This window comes from Gossypium arboreum, chromosome 1 (genome assembly GCF_025698485.1).
Source record: "Gossypium arboreum isolate Shixiya-1 chromosome 1, ASM2569848v2, whole genome shotgun sequence".
NCBI lineage: Eukaryota > Viridiplantae > Streptophyta > Magnoliopsida > Malvales > Malvaceae > Gossypium > Gossypium arboreum.
The window spans coordinates 72446507-72460553 of NC_069070.1; the positions used below are offsets into that span (position 1 = coordinate 72446507).

The 14047-nt window shown below is 28.4% G+C and overlaps 2 long non-coding RNA genes across 2 annotated transcripts; both read left to right on the forward strand.

Moving 5' to 3' along the window:
* Window positions 1–3199: 3199 nt before the first annotated feature.
* Window positions 3200–5116, forward strand: LOC108454892 (uncharacterized). Its single transcript, XR_001866794.2, has 2 exons — window positions 3200–3496; window positions 4539–5116. It is a non-coding gene; the product is annotated as an uncharacterized LOC108454892 (long non-coding RNA).
* Window positions 5117–7139: 2023 nt separating this feature from the next.
* On the forward strand, window positions 7140–8074 carry LOC108456465 (uncharacterized). The gene is made up of 2 exons (XR_001866929.2): window positions 7140–7273; window positions 7725–8074. It is a non-coding gene; the product is annotated as an uncharacterized LOC108456465 (long non-coding RNA).
* The last annotated feature ends 5973 nt before the right edge of the window (window positions 8075–14047 follow it).

The following is a 14047-nucleotide window of genomic DNA, read 5'->3' on the forward strand; positions in this document are numbered from 1 at the left end:
GACTATAACGATTATTGACACTCAACTTTTGGAGGCGGGCAATGAGATTAAATTTATATATTTTAATTAAGATATTTTCATATGTGTAAACCAATTCCCATAGCAAAACAATTGAATGTTTAAAAAAAAAATCATGGATAAAACAAAGAACTTTACATTTAAAAAATCCCACCCATAGGCCATGAAATTTCAAAAGAAAAAGGCATGAACATGTACTTACCGTAAAAAAAGAGTGTAATTCTTTCATTCTTCTTTTTTCCTTTAGACTTTCACTGATCTGTATTTTTTTCCTTTTAAAAAAAATTGCATTAATAAATCTAACAAAAAGTAAAACTAACAAAATGAAAGCATGAATATTAAGCTAAAACTTTCCACTTTCTTCCAATGTCTCCACAACAAAGATAATTTGGAAGAAGGGAAAAAGTAAGGCATTCTTTGCTCTTTCAATTACGAAGAGAACCAAATGACACAAGAGAAGCTAATATTTTTTAAAAATAATTAAGTTTTACATTCAGATATTTATGAGTTATTATGTCTTATTTAAAACAATTATGACATACAAAATTTAGGGTAAAAGATACTTATCCTTTATGTTTAGTGTAAATTGCACTTATATTTATGGTTTCAACAATGTTCATTTATTATTTTAAGTGTGTTTCTGTATTTTTTTATTTGAACTATTAATGTTATCGAAATTTAATATTTTAATCATTCCTCATTAAACTTATGATGGTCGTCTTTTATTTATTGACATACTAATAAATTTAGATCTTGAATTTTTATAGTATCTATCAATTTTTGTCTTAATTCTAAAAATTTAACAATTTAACCCTCAAATTTATACTCCTATCAATTTAGTTTTACTTCTTAAAATATCAAATTTAAAATTTAAAATTTAAAAAATTTAAAAAACTAAATTATTTTTAAAAAGTTCATTTTTCGATAAAATGCATACAAAATTATAAGTAACTGAATACACATTTTTTCTCACATGAAATTTATTTATTAAAATAATAATTTTATAAATAAAATATTTTAAAATCCACAAACAATACTTAAACCAAATTCAAACTTTTTTTTCTTATTTTATTTTCTAAGTAATAAATTTTATTATATGTTTGGTCTTGCACCTTAGTCCTCGTCAAATTTGCCAAGCATTCGACATTGCCTTTACCAACAATCACTAATACTAATAACCCTTACTTTGTACCCATTGATTTCCAAATCATTCATTATCGTGCCATCGAGCCAAGAATTGATTGTGAAACTGCTAGCATGGCCTTCCACCTATTGAGTCTTGAAGACCTCAACCTCATCTATATATCCCTAGTCATGAGCGTAACTTAAACACAACAAACCTGTCCTAGGCAACAACCTAAAAACATCAATTCTCACCTTGTTCGAACTCAGGCTTTAATTTCTGACCTAACCTGAACATGGTGATTGTTAATATTTCAAAAGGAAAAAGTTGAATTTGAGTAAGTCTTCTTCTTAATTTTCCCCCTTAAATTGTTTTATTTACAATATTATCATTTTATTTATAAATTTATTATTCTAATACATAAATTTCATGTTAGAAAATCAGAAAAATAGATATTAATTTATTTATAAATATTTTTATAATTTTATATGTATTTTATAGAAAAATGAAGTTTTATATAATTTTTTAAAGTTTTTTAAAATTTTAATATATAAGAATCAATACTAAATTGAAAAAATTAAGTAAAGTTAATGAATAAATTTGTTAAATTTTTAAATTTAGGACTAAAGTGATAGAATTTGTAAAACTTGAAGGGTTAAATTTGTTATTATGCCAATAAAAATGTCACTATTAGTGATTTAATGGATGAGCGATTAAAACATTAAATTTTGTCAATGTTAGTGACTAAAATAAAAATTTTTAAATATGAGTGACCAAAATAAAATCACACTAATAGTTAGTGACTATTTTACAGTTGACCCTTGAAAAAGATCCAAGAGAGCTATTTACTATACAAATTTTAAATGAAAAGACAATTATACCATTTATTATTTATCTATATATATATGCTATTTAATTTATTTGCCTTTTCGGTTTTAATTACAAAGTACTAAAAATTTAATTATATTGAAGTGTTAAAAATTTAATAAAAATTATAATTGACTTCAATTAAAATTATGTATTTAAAATTTACAGTTATTTCAATTATATATTAATTTTGAGATGAATTCATTAAATAATTTTTAGGTAAAATTAATTAATTATCATTTTAGAAAATTTTAATGGAAAAGAAAATGATTAAAATAAGAAAAGATAAAAATAAAAGGAAGAAAAGATTCAACTAAAAGTTAATATATAATTAAAATTTAAATATTTAATTTGCATTTGTATAAAAAATATTATAAAAGAAATAAAAAGTAAAAGAGAAGATAAAACAAAATACATTAATCATTAATAACCATTTTTTAAAATAAACTTATAGTCAATGAGATATTAGTTTAACCGGCAAGATTAAGACTCGGAGAACTTTAAGATTGACAACTTATGTAAGTAATGTATAAATTCTTAGTTCATATTTATTTTAGTTTATGTCCCGTCAATGTATAGATATATTTTAGTTTAGTTCTAGATTTTTTTATTTATCAAATGTAATTGTGTTTTATAATCACCAATTTGTATTCTTTGTAATTGCAGAATAAATGTACTTGTAACTTTAAAAAATTTACATATATATATTAATTGAAGTTTAGCCTATGATTATATTGGAATATAAAATTTAATTTAATAATAATATTTTTTATAATTAATTATTTTGAATTAAATATAAAGATTGAAGATAACCAAAATAAATAGAAGAATAAGAATTTAATAAATTAACCGAACACCCCAAAATTTTGTATTAACCGTGTACTAATATATCGAGGAATTCAGTAGAATTGTGAGATGAGAAAATTAGAAATCTAATGGATTAAGATTATTTTAAATCATTGGGAAGCTTTTAAAAATTAATTTTAATTCACTGGACTGTTACTGGTCCAATCGGATAAAAATATGAGACTTAAAGGGTAAAATAATAATTTTTCCATTTTAGGCATTTAGAACATATATGAGGGTACAAAGGGAGTTGTGGTGATGAGATGATGATGACACCTTTTAAATGAAATTTTAAGCGATGAAGATAACATTGTTACCACGTGTAATTAATTTTCATTTGTTGACCAATTTAACATTATTTTATGTCATAAACGAGAATAAAGAAGAAAAAGAAAACATCTTATCTTCTCTTCTCTTCAAACGTGTGGCCGACCATATTTAAAGGAAACCAACTCCATTTTTCTTCATTTCTCCTCCATTTCTACACACTTTTCTTTTCTTTTCTCAACCTTCTTCCATCATTTTCTTACCAAACTATCTTAACAAATCCTTTATTGAGTCATAACCTTCATCAACTCCATCATCCAAGTATTTAGGGTTTGAATCCTAGTGAGTAAAAGTGTATTAGAAGGAAGAAGAAAGGTAATCAAGGTTTGGGTTTTATAGTTTTTATCTCATATCATATTTATTAAGTTATTGAGTCATATTAATGGCTATTTAGTGATTATGAGTAAAGGGATATTTATTGTTTATGAAATAAATTGAAGAAAGGAATGGGAAATGCTAGTAAGGGAAAGGAAAAGCTAGTAGATTTAAGGTGGATTTAGGCTTCTTCAACACTTTTTGAATATTTTTTTGTGTGGTAAGATATATAAGAAATTCATTAACAGCCTATCTTAAAATTAATATTGATTTTTATTATTTTATTGTTATTAATTGAATGTGTTGTTATATATTAATGTTCAAGTGTTTATAAAAGTGTGGTTACGAACATGTGTGAAAAGTTCAACAATGTCGAACAATGATAACAATTTGGGTGGCAAAAAAAATGATTTTACTCATGACTTTCAAGTTAAGTTTCCCGGTGAAAATGTTAATGAAAGCTTGAATTTGATTTGGTTAATGTTATGGTTGGAACTATTGTCTTGTGTTATGGTAGTTGTGATTTTGGATATTGTTTTGAAATAGTAAACTTATTTGAAACATTAATATTGATGTTTTGAAAATACTATAACAAGATTTTAATAGCTTAGTTAAATAGTTAGGATACGATTGACATACTAATAGAGGTCTCCTATTTTGTACTTTGATATTTCTGTTATTAGAACTTCGATGCTCCTATTCCTAGCACTATGGTGCGATCCTGATCTGGTCTAGGCATATTGAGGGATGAAGTTAACTAATTATTATTTTAAGAAAAAAATGATGTTGACATGATAAAAGTGGATACTTCAACTATTTGATGCAAATATTTGTATGTGTTATTTATGGTACTAAACTGTTCTTTGTTTTTTTTTTATTGTTATGTAGTTTTCATTTACATTACTTCTAAATGTTTTGTAAAACATTGTGTGTGTTCCAGTCTACAGTTTTTAAAGGTAAGTATATAAGGTATTTTGTAATATCGTACTAAGTTTTATGCTTAACGCTCCATTGTTTTTGCGCCTGGGTCTTCTGAATCAAGGTTCGATGCATATCAAGGATCACAAACAAATATCATTGTCATCATTGAAGCGTATGAAACATTTGTATTTGCAATTGGTACTTAGTGACATGTAATAGGGAATTGTTAGAAATTTGAGTGGAGACGATAGAACCGGAGACTTGTATGGGAATAAACAGTAATAGGGAATTGTTAGAAATTTGAGTGGAGACGATAGAACCGGAGACTTGTATGGGAATAAACAGTAAACTTCAAGGCACAAATGACGCTTTTCAAAGAGAACTATTTGCCCTCACACAAAGTTGCTAGTTAAGACAAAAGTCTTCCCGGTATACAACGAAGTTTTGAATTTCCTTTGATTAGCAAAATCGAAGAATTCCCTAATTTTTACTCTATCTTCTGAAAATAAAATTGCTTGTAATTGTATATTTTGTGAGCACCATAATGCCTCTATTTATATGCACTCAATGAATACAATTTGAAGAGCTATAACCCTTCATATTGGACATACTCCTTGGGAGAAACATGTTCTATGAAAATGTATTCATTGGATGATAAATCATCACTTTTAATTTGAATAATGCTTATGAATAATTAAATTTGTAAGATGATAAATCATCACTTTTAATTTTAATAGTGCTCATAATAATTTTCAATGAATACTTTCCATCAACAAGTCATACAGGGATGAATATATAATTTGTTTTATATTACTATAAGTTGTAATGGTGATGTTATCTATTTCTATTTTGCTTATTTTGATCGGCCTTGAGCCGAATGTTACGTCTTTTGAATGTAAGCATGCATGCTTTGGTTTTTCATTCTTCTATTTTGGTTATTGAATGGTTTTATATAAGTTCAATATGCTAGTTTAACATCTTGAATATTTTGCCATGTTTTGCCCTAAATTTGACTATGTTTCATGAACAAATATATTGACTTTTAGCTTCTTTTCAAACATAGTTTATAAAAATCTAGTTTGGAGGTGCTTCATAATTTGTTTTTGACTATTAAAATGTGATTTTTTAAGTTATTAAAGCTTGTTTTTTATATGGTGAAGTTTGAGATTGAAAAGGGAGAGTTTTAGGGCAAATTTTGACTTTAGGGGTCGAAGTATTGGTAAAAAGGCTCAAAGGTATCAGCACAAGTGTTACAGAATGTTGAAACTAACAGTTCTAAACACTTGTATCAGTACCATTGAGTACTTGTATTGATACAACAGTGTCAGGGGAGGATTCCTGTACTGGTTTTCGGCCCTAGACACCTCCAAATTGACTCTAATTACTAATAACATGATTTTCAAATACTAAAATTGAATTTATTCATTTTCTAAGATTTTACTAAATATTTTAATAATTATTTTCTTAAACAAAGTCAAGTGTTTTGATATAAAAATGTTACGGTTATAGCTCCATCCGTACGAGACATGGAATAAAGTGAAGGGTGTTTTAATTAAAATCTTAAGGAAATAAGTGAGGTTTTTGGGACCTCAGAAGCTTTTTTTGTTATCAATCCTCAAAATACTTGTCCTTAATGTTTGTTTTGAAAAAGTAAATTAATTTGATTAATAAATGATTGAAATTATTAGGGCAAATTTCATTTGTTTACTACCTGAATAAGTAAAAGCACTATATTAAAAGGGTATCCAAAATATTGGAGGGGTCTAGGCCCCTGTTGCCTCCTTACTAGATCTACCCTGTTAAGGAGATTGAATCGCATGTCGTGTCTAGGGATATATAATGAGTTCAATCACCCACCCAAAAACCTTGTTAACTGATATAAGTTAAATGCATAAAATCCAATAAAAATGAGGTTTTCTTTGCCAATAAATTAACACCTTTAAAAATTTAGGGAAGATCTTTTTAATAGATGTAATAATGGTAAAACAAAGAAAACCGTGATTGCAAATACTAGAATGAAAATAAAGCAAATACTAGAGATAAACTTTAGCAATGGACGTGTATATTACTTTAAGTTTATTAGTCGATTGAGTTTTAATTCGATTAATATTAATATTATTATCAGTGCAGAAGGTCGTGGATTCGACCGTGTTGAAGCGTATTTATCTTCCTATTTAAGGATTGTATCAACTTAGAAACTTATGCTTGAACTAACCAAAATTAATTTAATAAGTTAATAGGTTTCAAACAAATTTCATTTGAACACCTCTATTGTCTATGTGTCAAAAGGGAACTCTAACTATTACTTTGCTTGACAATCTCTTTTTTTTCTTTTTTTTGTATAATTATAATTCAAGTACAAACTATTTTTAGGAAAAGTGAACACTCAACTAATAGATCACAATTTATGCTTAAATTAAATTTGTGTTGTTGCTATTTAAATACTCCAAACTTATAAGAATAACCAAATATCAATATTTAAATATATATATATATATGTATAGATATATATATATTACGAAATGAAGGGGAGAAACGTAAAAGAAGAGTGGTTTGAAACTTTAGGAAGTGAAGCTTAATTAAATGAGAGTATGAAGAAGTACTTACAAAGTAAAGAATATGTGCTTTGTCACATGTATAACAGCAAAGTAATTTATTCCTTCTTTGAATGAACTCCTTTCACTAATCATTGATATCCTATTTATTTCTTCTTTTTAACCTAATCTTGACCAATGACCATCTTTATTTCAATAACCCATTTATATATAACCCAAAGCCTCCCATTTCTGCCTCACCTAAACCACATGATGAGGATATCCTTACTGTTCTCTCTTTTCCTCCTTGCTCTTGCCTCAGGTTTGTCCTTTCATCTTTCAATTTTGTGTGTTTGGATGATAGATTTCAAGTGGTAAATTCAGCCTCCAAATTCTTGGTAAAATAAAATCTTGAATTTGAAATAGGGATAGGAATTTTAAGTAGCTCAAATTCTCTCTCTTTTCAAATCTAAATCTACTGGAAATTGGTTGATATTTTACTAAAAATTAGCCTTCATTATGTTTCATTCTTCAAATTCTATTCACACAAGTCATTTCAATATATATATATATATATATATTGTGCTATTGCATGTTTTTCTTATTTATTTATTCTACGATCACTTGTCTATTAATAATAAAATTTTGTTTCTAAAAAGTACTTACCCAAACAATACAATCGAATCCCAAGTGAAAAAAAATGGAAAAAATACTAATATTTTAAAAAGTTGGAATTTGGGATGATATAAAAAGTTTGTTGTCATCTGCAACAGCTGAGTTTGGACCTTCAATGGGTATAAAAGGTGGAAATGCAGCAAGGATCCCAGAACATACATGTCATAAAGTTATAGAGACAAACACATGTGAGTTGCAGAAATGCATCCACGAATGTTCCAAGGAACCTGCTGGTGTCGGGGACTGCACAGATCACAATGTTTGTTATTGCACTTTTTATTGTAAGGATCCCCCTCTGTGATTCATTCATATCCCTTTCAACACTTTGAATTTGTTCTTCTTTTTTTTCTTAGATCTAGAAATTGATAGCAATGGACCCCTTTCCTGTTTTCCTTGTCTTCTATGTTTCTTATGACAGATAATTAACGATGTTTCACCGGTTGTCCAATTGCATTTATTTCATTACAACAGTAGAATTTTTGTTAGGGGTGAACTTGCCGAGTTTTAATTTGGAGAAAGAAGTTTTTCAGTGTGAGGCAGGTTCATTTTTGAGTAAGATTTTCGGGTCGGAGTGGGACCGGTTCACGCAAAATTCAGCTTACCCAGCATGATATATTTATTAAACTTTTTCTTCTTTTTTTTAAAAAAAAAATTTATAATTATATTTTGTAATGATAATTAATTAATTTTATAAGAATTTATAACATATATCTAATTTGATTTTGTAAAATATTAATAAAGTATAAAATTCTTGCACGAGAACGGAGTACATAAATAAAATTCGAATCAAAATCAAGGGGCTCAATTGCAACCGCTAAATTCAATGATAAAATGGGGCGATTAAGTGTATTAATGAAGTTACACTATTTGCTTATTTGAATTATGATCACATGGACTCCATTGTTTAGAATATAGGAAAGTAATAAATAAATAAATTATGTTTATATTATTCAATTTAAAATAAAATATTTTATTAATTAGTAATTTGGGTAAATAAATTAATCTAAATTACAAAAAGAAAACAAATTTACTTACGGTGGAGGTTAATGCATGTTTGTATGTTGAAACATCAAATTTATGTATAAATAAAAATAAAATAGTTAACTTTTGTGAATATGACTCATTCAATAAAGTGGCAAGTCAAAAATATCCATTGAATGAAAAAATAACAACAAAAAGTCCAGTGAGGAGAAGCTTATTCGATCCATATTCCCTCAGCCAGCATTCAAATCGTTTGGATATTCCATCCCAAAAAAGAAAAGAAAAAAAAATCATTTGGATCGAGAAATTAAATTCTGATATTTAAAATCTAAATTTTACTTTACCTAATTTAGTGCATTTATTTTTGTAATAAAATAATTTAATATAAAAATTACATCCGGATGGTGATGAATTGAGAGAGAGGTAAGTGAAAACAAAGTTTTAATTGATGCTAGCTTGTAATTAAAGCTATTTCTTTTCTTCTTCTTCTTTTTATCGAAAATGTAATTGAAGCTACTTGGTACCATACCATATATATATATATATATATATATATATATATATATATAACTAGCTTGTTTGCATGGGACAGTTTTATTTCTTTAATATATATTAAATAAATTTTATTTATTAAAATATTTTAAATAAAATGAAATATTATCTTATAATTTATTATTATTTAAAATTTTAATATAATAAAAGACATTATGAAAATTATTAAATTTTAATTAAGGTATAACAAAATATTTAATATATAACTTAATAATGCTTCAAAAAATAATAATCTAACCCATTTTCTTATTGAGCAAAGGTACGAAATAAATCAGATTGATTTTTCGATCAAAAGCACTATGTGTAATCTTTAGTTTTTCCTATTTCTCTATCCCTATCCCATAGGTACAACATTTGAATCAATAGAAAACATTTTTCTCCTATATGAATCAATATTATTACATTCCAATTCCTTACTGATACCCCCAAGGAAAATCTCGAATTGGATCCCAAATTGGCAGGTTAGTGTGAGCTTGTCTATGCAGTTATGCACTCTTTGACTAGGAATCCATTTTCTGAAAGATCTTGGCTTTTGTGCATTGATGAGTCTATAAGATCTTTTCGACTACTTATGTTATTTTGAACGGATATCTATATGATCCAATTGATTGCATAAAGCCTGTGGTAGCAACGAAACCAAGGAAAGCATATAGAAAAGATAGTTCTTTCTTTCTATTATACTAGTATTTTCTATTCTATTTTTTCTATTCTATTAGTATTAGATTAGTATTAGTTAGTGATCCTAACTCAGTGAGCCTTTTCCTCTATGATTAACTGTTGGTGCCAGTCCTAGTCCTACATTATTTTTTGTCCCTACGGGCTATGGAGAAAGGGGGCTCAGCAAGAAAAGGATTGTACCATGAGAGAAGCAAGAAGGTCAACCTCTTTCAAATATACAATATGGATTCTGGCAATGCAATAGAGTTGGGTTTTCATGCGAATCTGAATGAATATCTTTTCCACAGAGGTAAATCCTTACCCGTTAGGCAAGAGGATATCAAGTAATGAATTCTTTTCAGTAGGACATGTATTTATATTACTATGAAATTCATAAATAAAGTAATTAATCGTAGGGTTACCATTATCCTATTTGTAGTGACGAATCTTGTATGTGTTTCTAAGAAAAGAAAATAAATTTTTCAAAATTTCGGGGTCTTAAAAAGTCGTGGAAGCACATAAGAACTCTTAAATGGAACTGGAAAAGAGATGTAACTTCAGTTCTTTCAGAAATAGTAAGATCTTTGGTGCAAGAATAAGGGGTTGGTCCATATCATCTTGAATTGGTTCTGATTTCTCTATTTTTTTAAGAATACCGCTTCTCCTACTCATATTGAATAGAACATGCTGAGGCAAACCTTCTTCATGTAAAACCTGTTTTATTTAAATCGATATAGTCGTATGGTTTTATGAAACCATGTGTATATGGATCAAATCCATAGTCAATCTTATTTCTGATAGGAACAGTTGACAATTGAATCCAACTTTTTCCATTATTTTTGTATCCGTAATAGTGCGAAAGGAAAGCCTGACTCCAAGTTGTTCAAGAATAGTGGCGTTGTTGAGTTTCTTGATCTTTTGACTCATGATTAGTTAGTTTTATTTCTTGATGAGCAGGGAAGGGATAAAACTCAGTGGTAGAGTGTCACCTTGACATGGTGGAAGTTATCAATTCGAGCCTTATTATCCCTAAACCCAATGTGAGTTTTTCTATTTTGCCTTACCCCCCACTTTGATTGAATAAGAATAAATAAGAGGCTTGTGGGATTAACGTGAGGGGGTAGGGATGGCTATATTTCTAAGAGTGAACTTCAATTGAATATAAAGTGCATGGATACAAGTTATGCTTTGGAATGAAAGACAATTCCGAGCTGACTTTATTTACGAACAAGGAAGCCATAAGTAATGCAACTATGAATCTCGTGGAAAGTTCGATCCTGGCTCAGGATGAAGGCTGGTGGCATGCTTAACACATGCAAGTTGGACGAGAACTGGTGTTTCCAATGGCGAACGGGTGAGTAACGTGTAAGAACCTACCTTTAGGAGGGGAACAACAGTTGGAAACGACTTCTAATATCCTACACAGTTCAATTTATCAAAATGTTTTAGCATACAATTTAGGGTCTAGTTAGCTCTTATCGGCCCTACAGTAGGTCCATAGTCGATCAAAGTGACCTGTACGACCCTAAGGAAAATTTCAGAAATTATGGGCCCACATGCTCGTATGGCTTGCCTGTATGGGCCCATACACCCAAATTGGCCTTTGTCCGTGTGGCCCACATGGCCTGGTCCAAAATCCACACGCCAGTGTGACATGCCTGTGTAGGTCCACACGCCTAGATTGGCCTTTGCCCGTGTGGCCCACACGGCCACACTCGAGCCATCACACAACTGTGTGTTGCGCACAGTCATGCATTTGTCGACCATACGACCGTGTCTCGCACAAGGCCTTCCACACGGGCGACCACACGTCCGTGTGGCTTAAACAGTTTTGTTTTTTGACTTTTGCCGAAGCCTCATTTTTTGCGATTCGGGTACATGTACACCTGGTACGAATTTGATGCGAGAACACTTCTAAAGTGAACAACACCTAAAAACAGCAGCAAGAATACCCACGATTATTTAAACCTTCCAAAACCAACCGAACCACCTCTTGGCCATAACTTGAAAACACAACCGAAACTACTCTCTAATGATTCAAAAAACTTACCTTTTGCAACAGCAACCACAATATCTCACTGCACCACCGGAGGATCTTGGTTTCCCCAAGAAACACCTACTAATACGGTTTACTGAATTAACTCGAATAATAAAAAGAAACAAAAATACCAAAAGAACTCTCAATTCACCAACACAACCCTTACCTTCAAAAGCGAATGGTAGAATCGAGAAGAGAAACACCACGATTGGAAGAGGCAAAATTTGATAGGAAGAAAAAACACAGAAACGTCAAAAAAATTGGGAATTTTAGAGGAGAGAAGAAAATTTTGAAAAAAGAAAAGTAATTAGATTAAAGTCGGATAATATCATATTCCCCCAACTTCCTCCCACTAACCCCTCAATCTCAACCACTACAGACTTTTAATTCCAACAAAACTCTTACCACGGAACTGAGTAAAAATAATACCCATGCTCATGCAAGGATTCAAACACAAGACCTACAACACATCAGTTCCCTTACTACTCAAACCAACAGGCTCATTCTAATATGAATTTACAAATAATTAAATAAAAGCCCATTGAACAAGGATAAGGCTTAGATTCAAAAATAACCAAAATTAACAAAATTGGGACTTGAACCCAAGACTTCTTACACACACCCAGAACACTTAACCATTGAAACAAATACACATTTGTGTTAAATTTTACAGAAGCAGAAATAAATTATTTGGGGCGTTATAGGAGTGAAGTCATAACAAGGTAGTCGAACTGGAAGGTGCGGCTGGATCACCTCCTTTTCAGGGAGAGTTAATACTTGTTGGGTATTTTGGTTTGACACTGCTTCACACCAAAAAAGAAGCGAGCTACGTATGAATTAAACTTGGAGATGAAAGCCTTCTTTCATTTCTTGATGGTGAAGTAAGGCCAAGCCCAATAGCTTATTATCCAAGGTTGGAACAAGTTGATAGGATCCTCTTTACGCCCTTAGGTCCCTCCCATGTGGCGACATAGGGGCATAAAAAGAAAAGAGAGGGATGAGGTTTCTCTTGCTTTTGGCATAAAAAAGAAATGAAAAGAAAATAGAAATAACCATAGAAATAAAATTTATTATTTACTTTGATAAATTTTAATAATAAATTATTATTTAATCAAAATACAAGAAACGTGTATGATTGTGAAATAATTTAAAATAGTTTAAAATAAATTTAATTTAATTATTAAAATAAATTTAAATTATAAATAATTAAAATATTTAATATTTTATTTATTTAAAGATTTAAAATTATGTTAATTTATTAACTTTCATATTATCTTAATAAAAATAATTTAAATAATTTAAAGTTAAAAATAAATTAAAATACTGAAATTATATATCATAGAATATTTATTTTTTCTATATGTGTTGTAAAACTATACAAAGAGTAAAAGAAAATTATTAAAAGATTCATTAGATTTGTATTTATATTAATAAAAATATATAACAAAATTGTTTTCTTTGCCGTAAAGTTAAACGCTAATTTCATATTTATAGATTTTCAAAAAATATATAAATAATTAAAATTTAAAATCCATTTAATAAAAATAAATTTAAATAAAGAAATGAAAATCAATATCTTTTAAAATTATAAAATGAAACATATATTTCATTTAACATTATCAATAAATAAAAGTAGAGAAAATAAATTAAAATATATTATCATAAAATACTATATTAATAGAATTTAAAATTATTTATTAATTTAATTTAATTTAATTTAATTTAATTTAAATATAAATAAAAATATAAATGAAAAGAAATTCTTTATTGAGCAATTATAAAATGCTTTAATACTATATATTTATTATCTTTAATACTTTATCATAAAATCATAAACATAATATATATATTAAGTTGACATTTAAAAAATCCTCTAAGTAATATCAAAAAAAAAGCCTCTAAGTACGAATAGGCGAAGAAAAAATTATTTATATTAATAAATTGAATCAAATTATTGTATAGATCGGAAATTGAATCAAACCGAGGATAATAGGAGAAAAGGCAAATTTGCTTATTAGTCCTTAAAGAATTGTTCGTTTGTTGTTTTGTCAAGTAAGTTCACATGGAACTTACTATTTTATTCATGCTATGATTAAATTGTATTTGTTTTTCTTATTAGTTTATATAAATGTGAATTGGTTAATTTTTGCCATCAACTAGACTAAATTGCAATATGTGGAATCTATGGTATTT